This window comes from Trichosurus vulpecula, chromosome 3 (assembly GCF_011100635.1).
Source record: "Trichosurus vulpecula isolate mTriVul1 chromosome 3, mTriVul1.pri, whole genome shotgun sequence".
NCBI lineage: Eukaryota > Metazoa > Chordata > Mammalia > Diprotodontia > Phalangeridae > Trichosurus > Trichosurus vulpecula.
Window position 1 is genome coordinate 346,046,233 of NC_050575.1, and position 20,102 is coordinate 346,066,334.

Here is a 20,102-nt window from a genome sequence, read left to right on the forward strand (position 1 = left end):
TGAGCTCTTTGAGTGGTTAGATTCTGCATAAGTAATTCAGCACTTGACTATATACTCTGATTTCATTCTTTAAATGTGCCATGTGTGGGTCTTATCTTTCCCATTGGATTAGAAATTCCTACAGTGCAGGGAACTTGCTTTCTCTTTTCAATTTTTTTTTTTACAGCAACCAGAGTTGTAGGTATCCAGGGATGGAATAGAATCAGAATCTTTCTAGAGCTAGACAAGGCCTCAGAATCCAACTTTGTCATGCTACAGATGAGGAAACTGGGGGCCAGAGGAGTTGTGACTTCTCTGAGGTCACATGGCCTGTTCATGATGGAGCTGAGAATAGTATTTCTGGGTATTTACTTCCTGGCCAGTGTTTGTCATAGTAAAGGGAACTTGAACTTGCCACTCACACATCATGAAATTTTTGCCCCCAATTCCTCTGTTTTTGCTCCAGTTTGTCTCAGAGTGACATAGCCCTAATCTTGAAATCATGAATTGGGACTGCAGCTGAGATTATGTGGTGTTTATTCAGGATTATGCCCTGTTGGGGGAGAGGGGGGTGGGGGAGCAATGGACATTGTATCTGTTCTTGAAAACTGAAAAAAAAATAAGAATGGCTCATATTAACAAAATACCTAATGCTTTACAAAGCACTTTCCTCATGGAAAGCATCAATCTTTGCTTAACACAGGCCTTGGCACATAGTCAATGCTTAACAAATGCTATCTCGATCATTTATTCTTTCAAAGAAGATAGTACAAGTTATTATTTTCTCCATTTTGCAGATGAAGAGACGAAAGCTCAGAGACATAAAATGATCTGTGGACAGTCATGTAACTAAATACAGCTTAAGACTTGAAGTTATGTCCCCTAATTCTTAATTCAGTGGTTTTACCAGTATACCCCACTGCTGCCCACCCTACTATGAAGGAGGACTTCTGTTGTCAGTTGTTTCTTGACCCCATTTGGGGTTTTCTTGGCAAAGATACTGGAGTGGTTTGCCATTTCCTTTCCCAGCTCATTTTACAAATGAGGAAACTGAGGCAGACAGGGCTAAAATAACTTGGTCAGAGCCATGCAGCTAGTAAATGTCTGAGGTTATTAGAACTCACGAATATGAGTCTTCCTGAGTCTAAGCCCAGGGCTCTATCCATTGCACTGCCTAGCTGTCCATTATGAAGGAGGATAGGGAACACTATATAGAAGAATTAAGTCAAACCTTTAAGAATGGTCTTCTACCCAGGGAGCTCAGGTACAGATACAGATCCCTTGAAAAACATACCTCTCTTCCTGCCTGAGTTTTGCTCCAGAGCCCATGCTCCAGAACATCTGGGAGCTTCCCATTGCTGCAGGTCTTCAAGTGGAGATTAAATGACTATTCGCTAGAAATGTGGTAGAGGATGCTTGTTCTAATTCAGATTGGTCTAGATGGTCTCTGGGGTCCCTTCCAACAATGCAGTATCTGTTATCCTATGTGCTAAGGTTTAAAAGGACATCCTTTGCTTCTTCTACCATCCTGTCTCTGGACCTGAAATCTCACTATTAGAGATTCATTCCCCAGGGTGAATATGCAAATTGCAAAATTAACATATAAACAATCCTTGGCAGAAGAACACAGTAAGTTCCAAAAGTCTTGGTGCAGTTTTAAGCTATTAAAGCTTAATATTAGGCTTTGTATCAAGTCCAAAAACATCTCAGTATGAATGAATTTTGCAAATATTTTTCTCCTGGATGGGAGAGATGAGAGTAGAGGGGGGATGGGAAAAAAAAACCACATGGAAAGGCCAGTGAGTTGGCCCTGCCCTCAGGTATCTGTCCACAGCTCCCATGTCACAGAACGGTTTTGCCTCTTATATCTAACCTTTTAACCTCCTCTCCCTTTGCCACCTATAAATCATGCCCATGTTTGTGGTCTTCTTTTCTGGACAGAGAGACCTTGAGGCAAACACCGCTTCCTTCTAATTACCCAGAAGGGAAGAGCCACTGCCTGGACTTGGAATACTTAGGTGGTCACAGGGAGAAATTAAGGCTATCTAGGAAGGCAGTTTTACTTTAACTTTGTGGGTATTTCTGTGTGTTTATGTAGATTTGAACATTTTTTGTGTGTTGTGTGTATATGTGTGTGAAGGGAGAAAAAATTACCTTCTGGTATGATTTGTTTAAAAGTACCTTAAGGGAAAAAGTAGCCAAGAGTCAGTTAGGCTCCTTTCTGAAGTGCTTTAACCAGCATGGCCCTGGATCTGGGTTGGGCCTTTAGAAACAGAAAGACAGCTGGACCTAGGGTTAGGGGTGAGAAGATTAGGGCCTCCAAAAAGGGGGAAGAAGATCTGTGTGTGTAAGAGCAAGAGTCTAAAGGGAAAGGATGGACACCAGAAGAAAAGCCTTGACACTTTATCGTAAAAACTTGTGGCCTAGCTCCTTCCAAAGTCTCCTGGCTCGAATAGCCAGTCTGGTGACCGATAGTAGAGGTTCCTTTTTTTCATCTTTGCCACTGTTGCCCCTACAGAGATTATTACAGGAAAATCTCTAAATAAAATCATGGTATATCTTGTGTTTAGTTTTCCTCAGATGTGGATAACAGGATCTCCAACTCCCACACGGGTGCACAAGGTATTAAATGCACATCAGGTATGGGACAGCTTTTATTACACCCTACAGAAAATACATCAGATACAAAGTATTCACAGGAGTTCATGGAGAGATACAGAAATAACAAAGGGTACTCTAATAGCTTATTAGATGTCTCTTGGAAGATAAATACATTTGGGGGCTTCCAGAGAGAGCAATCCCTTTCTCATATTGTACTGAATATCCCTCTTCACTCCTCACAGGCACGCAGTTCTCCAGATGCTCTTCCTTCTCTTATGAGTACTTTATTTAGGAAATCTCCATCTAGAAGGCCAGTGCCGTAACTCTTGAATTTGGGGACTCTCAAATTTGAGATTAGCTATAATGCCACTGGGGACACATCAAAGGAATTTCCTGTTCTTTCTCTGCAAGCACTCATGCCTACCCCTCATGCCAGTATTCATGCTTACCCTCCATGGGGAGGTGCCATATTGATGGCACTAAACAAAGGGCCACACCTTTAATTTTTTCCAATTTATTGGGTAACATATCCAATTGATAGCAGGCTCCCCCCTGCTTTATTCCCTCCCCCCAACCCCCAATGTATCATTCCCTACTCAGAAACTTTTAGGAGCTTCTCATTGCATGAGGATACAGTCCATACTCAGTCTGGTATTCAAGGCCCTTTAAAATCAGGGCCCAACCTACTCTTTTTTCAATCTTATTCTCTAATACTCCCTGACACCTATGATTCCTCTCTGATGCAGCCTGGTCTTTCTCAGTGTTCTCTGAACATGCCTCCATTTCCCTGTTCCTTGTTTCCCTGGTATTCCCAGCAGTTAGCACCACGCCTGGCACCTTGTGAGGATTAATAAATGTTTGTTGCCTGACTGACTGGAATGCTTTCCTCTTCCTGTTTGCCAGTTTAGATACTATTCATCCTTTAATGCCCAGCACAGGTCTCACCTTCTCAGATGCATGCTAGCCCAGAGAGATCTCTCCCTCTTTTGACCTCATATTGCATTCATTGTGCCATTCATTTGGCACTTTACCGTACTTGTGTTGTAAGTTATTTTTTTTTCTTCTGGGTGCATCTCATCTCAGAGCAAGCCCACTGGGCTGCCCTAGACAAGGTTTTTAAATGACGCTTCATATTGGGTTATTATTTTCCTTGGTGGGTTTAATTCCTTCATTGTAAAATGAGTGTGATTAGGGAAATGATTAGGGAAAAAGGAAAAGAAAGAAATGGAATAAATACTATTGTGCAATAAGAAATGATGAACAGGAAAATTTCAGAAAAACCTGGAAAGACTTGTTTGAACTGATGCAAAGTGAAAGGAATGGAACCAAGAAAACATTGTACACAGTATCAGCAATATTGTGTGATGACCAACCATGAATGACTCAGCTCTTCTCAGCAACACATCGGTCCAAGACAAGTACCAAAGACTCACAAGGGAAAATGCTATCCACATCCGGTTAAAGAACTGATGGACTCTGAATGCAGATCAAAACATACTTTTTTCACTTTATTCTTTTTCATGTTTTTTTCCCCTCTTGATCCATTTCTTCTTTCACAACTCTGGCTAACATGGAAATATGTTCTACATGAGAACACATGTATAACTTATATCAAATTTCCTACCATTTTAGGAAGAGGGGAGGGGAGGGTGGAGGGAGAAAAATTTGGAACTCAAAATCTTGTAAAAATAATTGCTAAAATTTTTCCTTTTTTTTTTTTTTAAAAAAAAAACTATTTATTTATTTGTTTTTGGCCAAAGAAAAACAAGGTTTATTAAAGATCAGCCATATTGGCCAGACTCTTAAAGAATTTGAACATTTGTATTGCTAATGCAAGTGGGCCAGATTGAATCTGAGATGAAAAATTTTTCTAGGGGCTTATATTCTAAAAGGGGTGGGGGGGACAACACAGAGAGAAGAATGGCAGAGAGTGTGTTTTAGTCTGGGAAGTTTCAAGAATGGTGAGTGAGATCAAAGGGGAGAAGACTGACATAACCTTTTCAGGAAAAATAGCAGAGTGGATTTAATCACGGTTCCAAAACTGGGAGGGTCAGGTGGTGGTGGTGGAGGGTGGTTAGCAAGGCTGTCCGAGAAGATGTTAGGGAATTAGAGAATAAAACAAAGTATGGCTTGGGCTTTCCTGAAGTAGTCCACCAACTTCTCACAGTTTTGCCTGTCCTCTGGCCATCACCAACCCCTCTACTGGTTGGTTGGGATACCCTCCCCTCTTCACTCTCCCACATATTTTTTTTCTCCAAGTCCATGATTTTATCAATATAAGGAACTCCAGTGTGGAGAGCCCCTCCACTGAAGGAGATCACTAAATCCTGTGTAACTTACAGTTTGAAAGAGTTATTTGGGGGCAAATGGACTTGCCCATGATCACACGACTAACATCCATGAGAAGTGGGACTGAAACACAGGTTTGCTGACTCAAAGCCTATCCCTCTTTCTACCATGCCAGGCTATTTCTTTTCTTTTAAATTTTTAAAAAAATTATTTTTATTATTTAATATTTTTAATTTTCAATATTGATTTCTTCAAGATTTTGAGTTACAAATTTTCTCCCCATTTCTACCCTCCCCCCACTCCAAGATGGCATATATTCTGATTGCCCCTTTCCCCAGTCTGCCCTCCCTTCTGTCACCCCATTCCCCAACCCCCCATTCCCTTTCCCCTTACTTTCTTGCAGGGCAAGATAGATTTCTATACCCCATTGCCTGTATATCTTATTTCCCAGTTGCATGTAAAAACAACTTTTTTTTTGAGCATTTGTTTTTAGAACTTTGACTTCCAAATTCTCTCCCTTCTTCCCTCACCACCCACCCTCCTTGAGAAGGCATGCAATTCAACATAAGCCACACATGTGTCATTATGCAAAACACTTCCATAATAGTCATGTTGTGAAAGACTAATTATATTTCCCTCCATCCTATCCTGTCCCCCTTTATTCAGTTTTCTCCCTTGACACTGTACCTTCTCAAAAGTGTTTGTTTTTGATTACCTCCTCCCCCGATCTGCCTTCCCTTCTATCATCCCTCCCTCTTATCCCCTGTTCCCCTACTTTCCTGTAGGGTAAGATACCCAATTGAGTGTGTATGTTATTCTCTCCTTAAGTCAAATCCAATGAGAGCAAGATTCACTCATTTCCTTTCATCTGCCCCCTCTTCCCTTCCATTATAACTGCTTTTTCTTGCCACTTTTATGTGAGATAATTTACCCTATTCTATCTCTCCTTTCTCCTTCTCCCAATTTATTCCTCTCTCCCTTAATTTGATTTTATTTTTTTAGATATCACCTCTTCATATTCAACTCACCCTGTGCCCTCTGTCTATATATATATTCCCTTCAACTACCCTAATACTGAGAAAGGTCTCATGAATTACACACATCATCTTTCCATGTAGGAATGTAAACAAAACAGTTCAACTTTAGCAAGTCCCTTGTGATTTCTCTTTCTTGTTTACCTTTCCATGCTTCTCTTGATTCTTGTGTTTGAAAGTCAAATTTTCTATTCAGCTCTGGTCTTTTCACTGAGAAAGCTTGAAAGTCCTCTATTTTATTGGAAGTCCATATTTTTCCTTGGAGCATATTATACTCAGTTTTTCTGGGTAGGTGATTCTTGGTTTTAATCCTAGCTCCATTGACCTCTGGAATATCATATTCCAAGCCCTTTGATCCCTTAAAGTAAAAGCTGCTAGATCTTGTGTTATCCTGATTGTATTTCCACAATACTCAAATTGTTTCTTTCTGGCTGCTTACAATATTTTCTCCTGGACCTAGGAACTCTGGAATTTGGCGACAATATTCCTAGGAGTTTTCTTTTTGGGATCTTTTCCAAGAGGTGATCAGTGGATTCTTTCAATTTCTATTTTACCCTCTGCTTCTAGAGTATCAGGGCAGTTTTTTCTTGATAATTTCTTGAAAGATGATGTCTAGGCTCTTCTTTTGATCATGGCTTTCAGGTAGTCCATACTTTTAAAAATTATCTCTTCTGGATCTATTCTCCAGATCAGTGGTTTTTCCAAGGAGATATTTCACATTGTCTTCCATTTTTTTTTATTCTTTTGGCTTTGTTTTATAATTTCTTGATTTCTCATAAAGTCACTAGCTTCTACTTGCTCCAATCTAATTTTTAAGGTAGTATTTTCTTCAGTGGTCTTTTGGACCTCCTTTTCCATTTGGCTAATTCTGCCTTTTAAGGCATTCTTCTCCTTATTGGCTTTCTGGAGCTCTTTTGCCATTTGGGTTAGTCTATTTTTTAAGGTGTTATTTTCTTCAGTATTTTTTGGGGTCTCCTTTAGCAAGTCATTGACTTGTTTTTCATGATTTTCTTGCATCATTCTCATTTCTCTTCCCAATTTTTCCTCTACTTCTCTTACTTACTTTTCCAAATCCTTTTTGAGCTCTTCCATGACCTGAGCCCAATTCATATTTTTCTTGGAGGCTTTTGATGTAGGCTCTTTGACTTTGTTGACTTCTTCTGGCTGTATATTTTGACCTTCTTTTTCACCAAAAAAGATTCTATAGTCTGAGTCCTTTTGCACTGCCTGCTCATGTTCCCAGCCAATTACTTGACTTTTGAGCTTTTTGTCAGGGTATGACTGCTTTCAGAGTGTAGAGCGCTTTGTCCCAAGCTTCAGGGGTTTTGAGCTGCTGTTTTCAGGGCTACTTCTAGTCACCACAAGGTCTGCCACACCAGCATTCCTCCTCCCCCAAGAACTGCCAACCAGGACTATAATGCAGCTCCAAGTAAGGCAAAGCAAGAGAACCCTGCCTCTGTGCCAGCAAAGCAATCCCTGCACTCTTGCTCCGATCTGCCGCTTGATTCCTCCCACTGTGTGGGCCAGGGGCTCAGGAAGCAGCCTCCACTGGAGCTCTGGAAGCAGATACTAGAGCTTCCTGATGCTGCCTCCTGCAGCCCCCAGGGCTGGGGCCAGACTGTGCACCTCTCTCACCCAGATCCAGCAGTTTTCCCACTGACCTGCTCTATTGTCTTTGGCATTTGTGGGTTGAGAAGTCTGGTAACTGCCACAGCTCAGTGATTCATGGCCCAAAGGCCTGCTCCACCTGATACACTCTTGACCTGCTCTGTCCTGGCATGGCCCACACTGGGCTGTGCTTTGCTCCCAATATGGAGAGATAGATCCTTCCCAGCGACTGTCTGGGCCATCTTGGACTGAAGACTTGTTTCCCTGTTATTTCGTGGATTCTGTAGCTCTCGAATTTGTTTAGAGTCATTTTTTACAGGTGTTTGGAGGGATTTGGGGAAGAGCTTAAGGAAGTCCCTGTTTTCCGGTCGCCATCTTTGCTCTGCCCCTGCTAATTGCCTGCCAGGTGATTTCTAAAGATACTAAGAAAGGTGACAAGGACAAACTGGTGCCCCTCTGGTAAACTATGGACTCCTCCTAAATGACCCTTATGACCTGGGCCCCCAAACTATCTTTCCAACTTCATTATTCATTACTCCCCTTCCTATGCTCTTCAGTCTAGCCAAACTATTTTTCTTTTAGTTCCTTACACAAGGCATTCTATTTTCCTCAGGGCAGCGAGGTGGTGCAGTGGATAGAACACCAGGCCTGGAGTCAGGAAGACCTGAGTTCAAATCTGGCCTCAGATACTTACTAGCTGTGTGACCTTGGGCAAGTCACTTGACTTCTGCTTACCTCAGTTTCCTCATCTATAAAACAGGGATCATAATAGTACCTACATCCCAGAATTGTTGTGTGGATCAAATGAGATAATATTTGTAAAGTGCTTAGCAGAGTGTCTGGCACACAGAAAGTACTACATCAACGTGAGCCATTATTATGATTATTATATATCCGTATATGCATATATTTCATTGTTGTTGTTGTTCAGTCATTCAGTCCTGTCTGACTCTACGTGACCTCATGGACTTCTGTCTGTGGGATTTTCTTAGCAAAGATACTAGACAGTTTGCTATTGCTTTCTCCAGTGTGTCCCATTTTACAGATGAGGAACTGAGGCAAAGAGGAGTTAAATGACTTGCCCAAGGTCATATAGCTAGTAAGCAGCTGGATTTGAACCCAGATCTTCCTGACTTCATGCCTGGCACTCTATCCTCTGAACCACCACGCATCTGTATCTATATCTATATCTACATCTATACCTACATCTACATCTATATATCTATATCTGTATCTGTATCTATATCTATATCTGCATCTGTATCTATATCTATATTTGTATCTGTATCTGTATCTATATCTATATCTATCTATATACACACACATATATGCATATACATACACACATACATACATACATACGTACATACTAATGCATACATTCATAGACTTTTATTGATACTGATCTTCCTCTCTTGCCCAGGCTTAAAGTGTAGTACGGCCACTAACTGGTCCAGTCCCACTAAGGATTAGCATGGAAGCTTTGATCTGTTCTATTTCCAACCTGGGATGGTTTGGCTCACCTTAGGCAGACTGTTGGTCCCCAGTGAGAGGAGCTATACTTAGGGCAGACGCTCCTCAGAAATCCTGAGCTGAAGTGGTCCATCAACCTCCTCTCATCCTCCCCAGCAGCAAGAATTAAAGGGTTTGTCACCATGTCTTACTGCTTACTTAAAAGTGGGTGTATGCTACAGTGAATGTAAATGGTCACTGGTGAATTAAGTGATCTAAATTAATAACAAAAATTAAAACTCACAACATTGACATCATATAATAGAGAATCATGAACCCTGAAATTCTAAGTTGTTCCAGACATTTGTTAAATAAAACTCATGGGTACCTAGGTTGGGATTATGTATGTCTTCTCCTATTGCTGCCACTATGAATGCATGGTGTGTGGCTGCTGAAGAATGATTTATGAATTAAGCTCAAAATAGTGACATTCTACGATATTGTCCAGAGTGTAGAATCTCCTTTTCTGTACTGTGTACAGTTGCCCAACATACTGTCCCCCACTCCAATGTATATATGATATCTATGTGTGTATATATATATATACATGCATATGTACTATATATAGTGTGTATATGTAAATATGTGTGTATGTGTGTGTGTGTGTGTGTGTGTGTGTGTGTTGGTGTGTGTTACAGGGAGTCAAGAATAGATATCTCTAGAGTCTCCTCCTCCACCCTTCTTCCAGAAAGACTTTAATTCCTGCTAGAAGAAGAAGGGTTAAAGGCAGAGACTGGCTACTCTGCCTTCCTCAGAGAGATAGGATACTGAGCTAAAACTATACCTATATTGTTACTCTAGGGGAAGTAATTTTTAGGTTCAAGGCACTTTCATAATAGCTATTCCTTAATGGGAAAGGAAAGCTCCAAGCTATGTATCCAAGGCTTGACTCTCTTCCCAGCAAATACCAGTTCCACAATGAACACACATATGGCAAATAGCAAATAAACCCATTTATCCAAGTTGATAGCAAAACAGGAATCAGAGGAAGTATACATAGGAGAGTGAAGGAGCTCTCCCATTGGGAGTGAGTCACTCAGCTCAACCGAGAGAGAGGGAAAGAGAGGGAGAGAGAGAGAGAGAGAGAGAGAGAGAGAGAGAGAGAGAGAGAGAGAGAGAGAGAGTCCTAGATCTCACTCAAGGGGAAATTCTTCTTCTTGCCTAGTGTAGAAAACTAGGAATAGGGAAATTATCAAAGTGCCAGATCCTTTGCATATTGGCTTCTTCCCAGTCTTCTCTTTCATAGACCTGAAGAAAGTCCAGAATGGTGAATCTTCTCTCTTGAAGCTGGAAGCCAGAAGAGCAGAATCCTATTAGACCGTGAGTTCCTTAGGGTCAGGGACTATCTTTCGTGTCTTTACGTTCTCAGTGCCTGGCACATAATAGTTGCTTAATAAATGTTGATTGATTGATTCATCTCTCTTCTCTCCAGATCCCTTCATTCAGGCGTGGAGTACCAAGCAACCAGTCTCACCAAGAGGATGGTTCCTTGCAATTTTCCCTTTGATTCAAGGGGTTGTATATATATATAGACACACATATTTATATTATGTAGGTATGCATTTATGCATTTGTACATATACAAATACTTATATCTATCTGTCTATCTGTCTGTCTGTCTATCTGTCTATCTAATCTCAGAATCTGCTTAATCACTGTCCTATTTGTAGGGCATTTGGGTTGTTTCCAGCTCTGCCCCGCCCCCCCTCCAATTTATTATTTGCTACTCTTATTTTGATCATTTCTGGTTCCTTTTTTCTCTTTCCTGATAACTTTTCCCCCCTTTTCTTAATTCTTTAGGTAAAGATTGAATGCATTGTAATTCTTTTTTTCTGTTTTTAAAAAAAATCTTTTCTTTCTATTTTTTCTTTTCTATTTCCCCACCCTCCACCGGACATATACAGCTGACATGACAGTCAATCTTGATGGAATTCTGGGGGCTGGATTCTGGCCATGTATGACTTATTGCCAAGAATCCCCTGATTGTTTGCTAAGCTGGAAGAGCTAATGCCACATCTGGTAGAAGAAGAGATAGTTTCTAGTTAGTGGCTCCTTTTGGATGTAAGCTTTCAAATGACTAGATGTGATCTCAAGGAGGGGTGAAGGACAGTCCTTCATCCCAATATAATAGCAAATTGGGCCACAATTCCCCACATGGAGCAGATGCTCCACTATTTGGGCTTATCCTGGGATGCCTGGCAGTCTTTGCCTTTCTTGCGTGTTTTCTTCCTCTAGCATTGTCCTTATGAACACTGAAAGGTCTGAAGAAATTGTAACAGTGGCATCTTCTACCAGCAAGCTAGTGGCAGTGGCAAATCCCTCACCCCCACTAGAACAGCAGTGGCTGATGGTACTGGAAGAAAGATCTACATTTGGATGGTTTAATCAATGCCAGGAGAAAGGCCACCAGACAGAAAATTAAGATGAGCAGTGTGATTGGACAATGTCCAATGCAGACGTGAATGTGAAAAGACTAATTAGCAGAATTGTCAAATTCCGTTATGGCTTGATGAGGTCTAACTAACAAGCTTCCATTAGATCACAATGGTAGTTATAAGTAAGTTAATAAATTCTGTTCAAAACATTCTGTAATATTTACTAAGAGTCTTTTATGCTTAATGTTCCTTCTCTCTCTCTCTCTCTCTCTCTCTCTCTGTGTGAAAAATGACCTTTTATATACCTAATTCATGTTTGTACATTGGGTATTTTCCTTACTTTTCTTCCTTGCTAGGTAATGCCATAGTCTTCCAGTCCTATTCATATAATCAGCAACTTTCCCCAGGATTCTGGGGAAGGGGAATGGTGTGTAAATATGCAAATGAATTTTGAGAATGGGAAGCGTAATTTACCTATTAAGAAATCAGGCTTCTCCATACCTGAAGCTGGGCAAACCACAATAGCTAGGTAAAGGTCATGTATTGGTGTCTCTAGCGTCTATGCTAGATTTACATTCAGAACAATAAAGTTCACTCTATGTGCTCCTTTCCTTGCTATTCTGTTGTTTTTATATTTTCACTGCTCAAAAGAAATTCTCTTGTGTTCTGGCTAATCTCTCTGACCTAGGACTTACTTATGACAATGGTTTTTGAAACTTACATGTTTGGAGATTTTGCTAATTTCTAATTGTAATTGTAACTGTGCCCTGAGAATGTGATATCTATATATCTATATATATATGTATATATATATGTATATAAATTTTAGCACACACACATATGTGTGTGTATGTAGGTATGTATATATTTTTTCAGCCTTTTTGTATCAATGTCCCAAGAGATGTCTTTTTTCTTCCCACAATTGATTAATATGTAATTGAAAAAAAGATGTTTTCTTGCCCCCACCCCCATTAAGTTTTGTGGTATGTCAGTTAATTCTATGCTGTTATACTTTTAGCTCTGTTTTTTTCTTCATTAATACTGCTAGCTATGTGATTTTGTTCAAATTACTTTCCCTCCCTGGGACTTAGTTGCTTCATCTGCAAATGAGAGGATTGGAAAGGATAATATCCACATTCCCTTCTGGCTCTAAATCCTGTGATACTTTGTCTATTTGACCTATCACTGACAGGAGTGTGGAGATTTCTAGTTATATAATATTATATAATATTCCTGGCTTATTTTTTCTTGCATTCCTGCCAGCTTTTCTCTAATATATTGCTATGATGGGATTCAGGACATAAAAATTCAGCATTATTAAGTTTTTATTGGTCAATGAATCTTTTGCCATAATAAATAGTAAAGGATTATATAAATGTGAGGTGTAATTGGTACACTAATATATAGTGACCTTGTTTCTCTGATTCCATTATTTCTGCTACAAAAATCTACCTTATCTTCCTATCTACTCTTTAAAGGTCAACTTCAGTGCCATTTTAAATTGGCCAGAGATTGTATTCCTGATTCTTATTGCTATCTTTTGTTATACATTGCTTAGATTTTCCCCTCTGTCACCACCCAGCAAGCCATCCCTTATAATAAAGAATCAAAAAAAAAAATAAGAACAGAAAAAAATTCAGTAAACATATTATGATCCTGATTGCATCATTTCCCTTTGTTTTTGTAGATTTTGCCTCAAGCCCTTGCTTTTTTTCAATGTCTGAGGGACTGATTCAAAGTCATCCAAAGTCTAAAATCTGAAAATATTATCTCCCCCCAACTTTTTTTTTTGGCAGCTTGTAAATGCTTTGTCTTTAAAGTGGAAAACCCTGATAAGTAGGTATCCTGAGGGTTAGTTTTGAGGACTGCTTGGAGATGAGACTCTCTGTGACCTTTAGGTATTTCTGCTGAGACTGTTCTTTCACTTGAGAAAATTGTTTTTCCTGTTATTTACTTGTATATCATTACCTCACTTCTGACCAATCCTCATTTCCCCTAAAGTCCCTATAACTGATAGAGTAGATTTCCTTGGTTTATTTTTTGGATTCCTTAGTTTCTCTTGCTTTTTGATGATATGTAACCCACAGCCAAGCATTCCAAGCTCTGGGCATATGTGGACTTGGTCCAATCTTGCGGGTGGCCCTTAAAAGATCATTCTTTCTCTGACTCATTTTATCCCTGAGTTTCCTCTAGGAAAATCACTGAATATAATTTGTGTCTGGGTTCCCAAAGCTATAGGAAACAGAGTTCTCTTAACCTGTACAAGCACTCTAGGTAACAAATGCATTTATTTAGTACAGTATAATCTTTATTTCACTTTTAGAGGAACCTTTTAAAAGTGCAAAGACTCATAGGAGCCTATGAAAAAATACAGAAAATACAAAATGGATTCATAATAGCCCATAAAACTCAGTAAAATTATCTCCTTTCTCTCTGGTGAGTGTTACTTTTCCACAGGGTCCTGGAATACTCCAGACAATACCATACTGTAGCTTGGACTGAACTTATGGTCTCTGATGGGGCCAATTCTCCAACATTCTAATGAGTCTTTCTCTCTCATGCTATGAGAACACCCCAAGGGCTTGGATTTCCTCAGAAATGAAACACATGTGGGACTTCTAAATGGGCAACCCCCTTTCCATTGGACCTACATTATCCAATATCTCACAGTAATGGGAGAGAGCAAAGTCCAAATCTGTAATTCTTTCATCTCGGGGCTTTTGGTCCCTTGCTACTATTCTGCCCAGCACTGGGAATGAAGTATTTGATCCTTTTCTCCCTCCTAAAGTCATGGTGCTCAGGAAATCCCCCTTCTCTGGATAGAAGGCCAGACCTTGAGGTTATTTTTGAGGTAACCCTTAAGACTGGCACTACCCTCCAAAATCTCCTTTCTCTGGATAGAAGGCTGAGTTTCCATGATCACTTGACTAAGAAATCACTCTTCTTTGGCTAAAAGTCTAAATTCTAAGATTCTTTAACTTGTACCCATGGGGCAGCCCCCCGCCCCCACCCAAGGAATTCCCTTCTCATTTAATTAGGAGGCTAGAGTGAAAGCCTTGTGAGGGCTGCCCCTTTCGGGCCATGTGGGTAGTCACATGTTCTACCCTGGGCCATGTGTCTCTTCAAAGGTACCACTGAAGGTCTCTCCAAGGAATCTTTATGCTAGAGTTAACCTGTTCATTTTGACACTGTCTTCTACCTTTTTATCTCTTGATCTCTTATTCTATTGCTGCTCTCTTCTTTTCAAACTCCAACCCTAGATCATCACCCTTGTCACTTCTTACTTGGGCTATTGCAAAAGCCTTCTAATCCATCTCCCTGCCTACGGTTCTCCTCTCTCCAATCCATCCTCCCCATGACTGCCAAATTGATTTTCCTAAAATGTGAGTCTGACTCATTATTTTCTTGCTCAAGAAGCTTTAGTGGTTCCATGTTGCCTTTAGGATTAAATACAAACTTTTCTTTTTGGCATGGAAGCACTTCACAATCTGGCTCCAACCTCTCTTTCCACAGCTATATTTTGCATTATTCCTTAGGTCCTCTGTTCAAATCAAACTGGATTACTTGCTGTTTCCCAAATATGACATCCCGTCTCCTGACTCCATGTCTTTGCACAAGTTGTCCCCCATTGATGGAATGCTTTGCCTCCTCACCTCCATCTCATGGGATCCCTAGGCTATGTATATATCTCCCATATATAGCTATATGCTACAGTGAAGAGAGCACTGAGCTTGGAATTAAGAAGCCCTAGGTTCAGATCTGGCCTCACACATTTATTAGTTGTGTGACCTTGGGCAAATCACTTAACACCTGTCTGCTTCAATTATCTCAACAAAATGGAGATCATAATAGCATCCACCTCCCAGGGTCATTGTGAGGGTCAAATGAGATAATTTTTTTTAAGGTGCTTGGTACATAGTAGTTGTTTAATAAATGTGTTTCCTTCTTTCCTTCCCCTTCAACTCGAGTCCTACCTTCTACATGAAACTTTTCCTCATCCCCTCACTGTTAGTGCTTTTCTCTTTCCTCCAAAATTACTTGGGTTTTAGCTTGCCCATTTGGGATATTTTCTCATCTATGAGTGTATTGTTTCCTCCATTAGAAGGGATCATTTTTCAGAACAGATGCTGTTTCATTTTTTTGCCTTTATACCCCCAGTGCCCAGCAATGGGGTATATATGCCTGGTACATAGTAAGTACTTAATATATGCATGAATTGAATTGAAATCTGAATCCAATATTTCATTGTGGTGTGGGGATTGGTTTCTGAAGACTACATAAGGCAAACATGAGCCTTAGAAGGTTCCAGTAAACTGGAGAGGCTGTGGATGTGAACTTGGTAATGGGACATATGTCTGTTTTCTGAGCACTACCCTGGCTAATTCCAGCTATGCTCAGTGCCAAGTTGAATACAGCATGATGAACTATCCAGCCAGCCCCACAACTTTTAGAGGTCCTTTGTGAAGTTAAAGAGGGGCTTGGAAAAAGCTGCACATTGTTGAAGGAGCTACTAATTAATACCAGCTAAATTACAAAGACTTGGAGTGTAACAAATTATAATGTCTGCCTCTGGGGGTGCATGTATATTTGGAAATTTTCTTTTGCGCATTTTCCTGTATGTTCATGTATGCATGCTTTCATGTTGGGATGTGTCTTGTTTCCTTCACTAAAGTCTTACTCCAATGAGTCCCTGTATTGGGGAACTGACTCTGCAGGGGACTCTCAATGGTTATACCATTGCAATACGAGCTCTGAAGGGTCCAACCAAGATGGAACAGCTTCAAGTATGGGCTTGGCAAAGGATGGCATATTTGTTGTCTGATGAGTTGTTTCATTCCTCTGCTCAAAAGCCTTCAATGACACTTCCATAATTTGATGGACTGATGTTCTCACCAATACTGCTACTCCCTCTAGTGGTGTAGATCACAAGCTACCCTGTGTGATTCTTGCCCAAGTCCTCTTGTAAATCTTATATAATGTGTGCATGCACACACAATGATGCGTGCACACACATACATATATACATACACATGTGCATATATACATATATGCACATACATGCATGCATGCATACGTACACATAGACACATACACACATGGGGGTATCTTCCCAAAGTGCTTGAGTCCTTCTTCTAATTCTAATTCTCATTCCAATTCTGATATTATGTAATTACCATGGAACATGTAGGCAGTCTACCAGCTATCCTGTGCTCTTTGCCACAGGACTCACCCACTTACTTTCCTTTTTGATTCATCTCTGATAACTTACTTTGTCCCTGTTCTCTTGCATAATTCTTAGAATTTAATGTATTGAAATCCACTTATGTCCACCATATACTGCTAGATTGCCTTTTAGGTGAATCTCAACTTAAATTCTTTGCAGGTTTACCTTCCATGGCTCATAGACAAATAGAATAATCGCAAGAATATTGTTCCTTAAAAATGGACCTTTGTATGCCAAAAAGCTCAAAGAAGGAAGAGGATGTGTATGTACAAAAATATTTATAGCAGCTATTTTTGTAGTATCAAAGAAGTAGAAACTATGGAATTACTCATTTGTAGGAGAATGCCTATGTAAAATATGGTATATGCAAGTAATGGACCATTATTGCACTTTAAGACATGATAAAATAGCTGGGTCCAGAGAAAACTGAGAAGATTTGTATGAGCTAATGGAGAATGAAAAGAAAAGAACTAGGAAAAGAAGTTACACAATGACAAAAAACATATAAAGAAAAAGAACTAGGGTAAGCCTGGAGAACTTTGATCAATGCAATGACCAATTATGATTCCAGAGGAATGATGATGAAGTATACTGCCCACATCTTGACAGAGAGGTGATGGATTCAAGATGGAGAATAAGACATACATTTCTGAACACAAAGTGAGAATTTGCTTGCTTGACTATGCATGTTTGTTATAGGGCCTTTGTTTTTCTTTTTCTAGCGAGAAGTAGGTTGATGAGAAGGTTAGTAGGGATAAGGATAGGCTAGGAAAAAAATAAAAAATAAAAAAAGGAAACAAAAATAAAATTAAGAGAGTTCCCACTTTGCCCCTACCCCATAGGAATAAGACATAAGATAACACACACACACACACACACACACATACACACACGCACACACGCACACACACTTACATCAGTGTAGCTTCTGTGCTAGTGTAACAAAGACTGGTCAATAAGAGCTGTGTCTTCAGAGCAGACACAGTATGCTCTGCCTAGTGCCAAACTAAGTGGGGAGGTTTGGTCAACCTCTTCTGGAAGTGTTTTCCACATTAGAGCCTATACATGCATTGTTTTTGCTCTGCTAACCATGTGAAGAAGATGCTTTTCATTGGTTGTTCAGCCAGAATTGAGAATGGTTGCAATCATCACTAATGGGATGATTCCATCCCTCTTCCTTGACTGACTGGTTCAAATGAGGAAGACATTCTGTAAGCCTCTGGGTGGCGAGAAAGGCCTTAGATTTTCATATTCCCACCCAGGTGACATGTAGCCTATGAATATGTGCCCCTGTTCTTTACTTCTTTGTATGGGATCTTTCCTACTCTTAGGAGAAGGTCTATTGGATTAGGCTTCAACCTTGTGAACTTCAAAAAGTCAGGAGAGCCACCAGAGGTCTGGGGACTGGAGCTGATACCAGGTTTTGTGGACATCTGAGTTGAGTGGATCAAAGGCATATAGTAAAGAGTCAGCTAAGTGGTACAGTGGATAGAGCATTGGGAATGGAGTCCGGAAGATCTGAGTTCAATCCTGACCTCAGACACTTACTAGCTGTGTGACCCTAGACAAGTCCCTTAACCTCAATTTGCCTCAGGTCTTCATCTGTAAAATGAAAACACACTGGAGAAGGAAATGGCAGACCATTCCTGCCAAGATGTCTATGGGGTCATGAAGAGTTGGATGTTACTGGACAACAGTGACAACAAGCAAAAAGTATGCAACAGGGACTCATTCTTCAGCTATGTTGCATTGAAAAATGAATGTGGTGGCCAGATGCTTTGTTGAAACTGCCTGAGGTTTGAGCCCACTGTCCCCTGGACCAAGGAGATGTAGCGGAAAGTGTCCTCTTGTGTGTTGAAGGGAGGATAGTTTGTATTTTTGTTCTTGCCATGTCTTTTTCAAAAGTATCTCTTTTTAAAAGATAACTGATAATAATTAGGTAAATTATACTGGAACAGTAATCACTAGTGTTTAACATTATGGAGAACAGATATGAAGAGAACCCTGAGCTAATAGTATTAAAATAGGTGTTCTAAATCCCTCGGGGCACCCCTAGAATTTCAAAGGTTGGCGTAGCAGTGATACCCGGGGGACCAGAGTCATTAGTGTACGTGGAAGATGAGATAAGGATATCTTATGAAGGCTACACTGAGAACAGTCAAGCCAACTAGTATTTTAGTGTTTATTGTGTGTTGGGCACTGTACCAAGCACTGGGAGAAAAATAAAGGTAAAAACAGTCCCTGCCCTCAAGGAGCTCATATTTCAGTGGGTAAGATAAGCTGTAAATAATTAGGCACATACAAAACATATAGAGAGTACTTAGAAGGCAGTCTGAGAGGAGAAAGTACTAACTTGGGGAGCAGGGTCTGGGAAAGGTCTCCTACAGAAGGTGGGATTTGAGTTGAGTCTTGGAAAGGCCAAGGAAATTAAAAGGTGGAAGTAAAGGGAGCAGAGCATTCCAAACTCCAGGGATAATTAGTGCAAAGACAGGGAGATGAGAGATGGAAGATCTTGTTTGAACAACTGAAAATAGGCCAGAATTGCTGGATCATAGAGGACATGGAGGGGAGTGAAATATAAGAAATCTAGAATGGCAAGAAGGGACTAGTTTGTGAAGAGCTCTTAATATGTCAAACAGAGGGATTTACGTTTGGTTCTGGAGGTAATAGGGAGCCACTGGAACTTACCAAACAAGGGAAATGACATATTTACACCTACACTTTAGAAAAATCACTTTGACAGTTAAGTGGAGGGTAGGTTAGTGTGAGGAAAGACCGAAACAGGGGGATCAGTTAGAAGGATCTTAAGTCTGGGTGAGATGTGATGAGGGCTTAAATTAGGCTTATTCCTTTTTCTTCCTGGAACCCATGCCTCCCTTAAATACCTATTAGTTTTTCATTCTTAAATGTTTCCCTTTGAAAGACATTGGGAAGCTAGAAACAACAAGAATCAACAACAGATTGTTGATGTGGGTTGAGTGAGGGTGAGGAGTTGAGACTGACATTGAGGTGTCTGGAAGGATAGTGATATCCTCAGCAGTAACAGAAAAGTCAGAATGGAAGAGATTTTTTTTTTTAGGGGGAAGATAATGAATTCTACTTTGCACATGTTGAGTTTGAGATGCCTGTAAATCATCCAATTTGAGATGTTCAAAAGTTAGTTGGTGATATATGACTAGTTCACATGAGAGACTAGGGTTGTATATATAGATCTGGGAATCATCTGCCTAGAAATTATAACTGAATACTATGAAAGCTGATGAGATCTCCAAATGAAATAATATAGCATGAAAAGAGAAGAGGACCCAGGATGAAGTCTTTGAGGACATCCATTGTTAGAGTGCATGATGTAGATGAAAAACCTGCAGAGGGGATGAACTGACCCATAAAATGGAAATGGAATAGCAGAGTGGATTAAAAACCAGAATTCTACAATATGTTGTTTACAAGAAACACACTTGAAACAGAGAGACACAAACA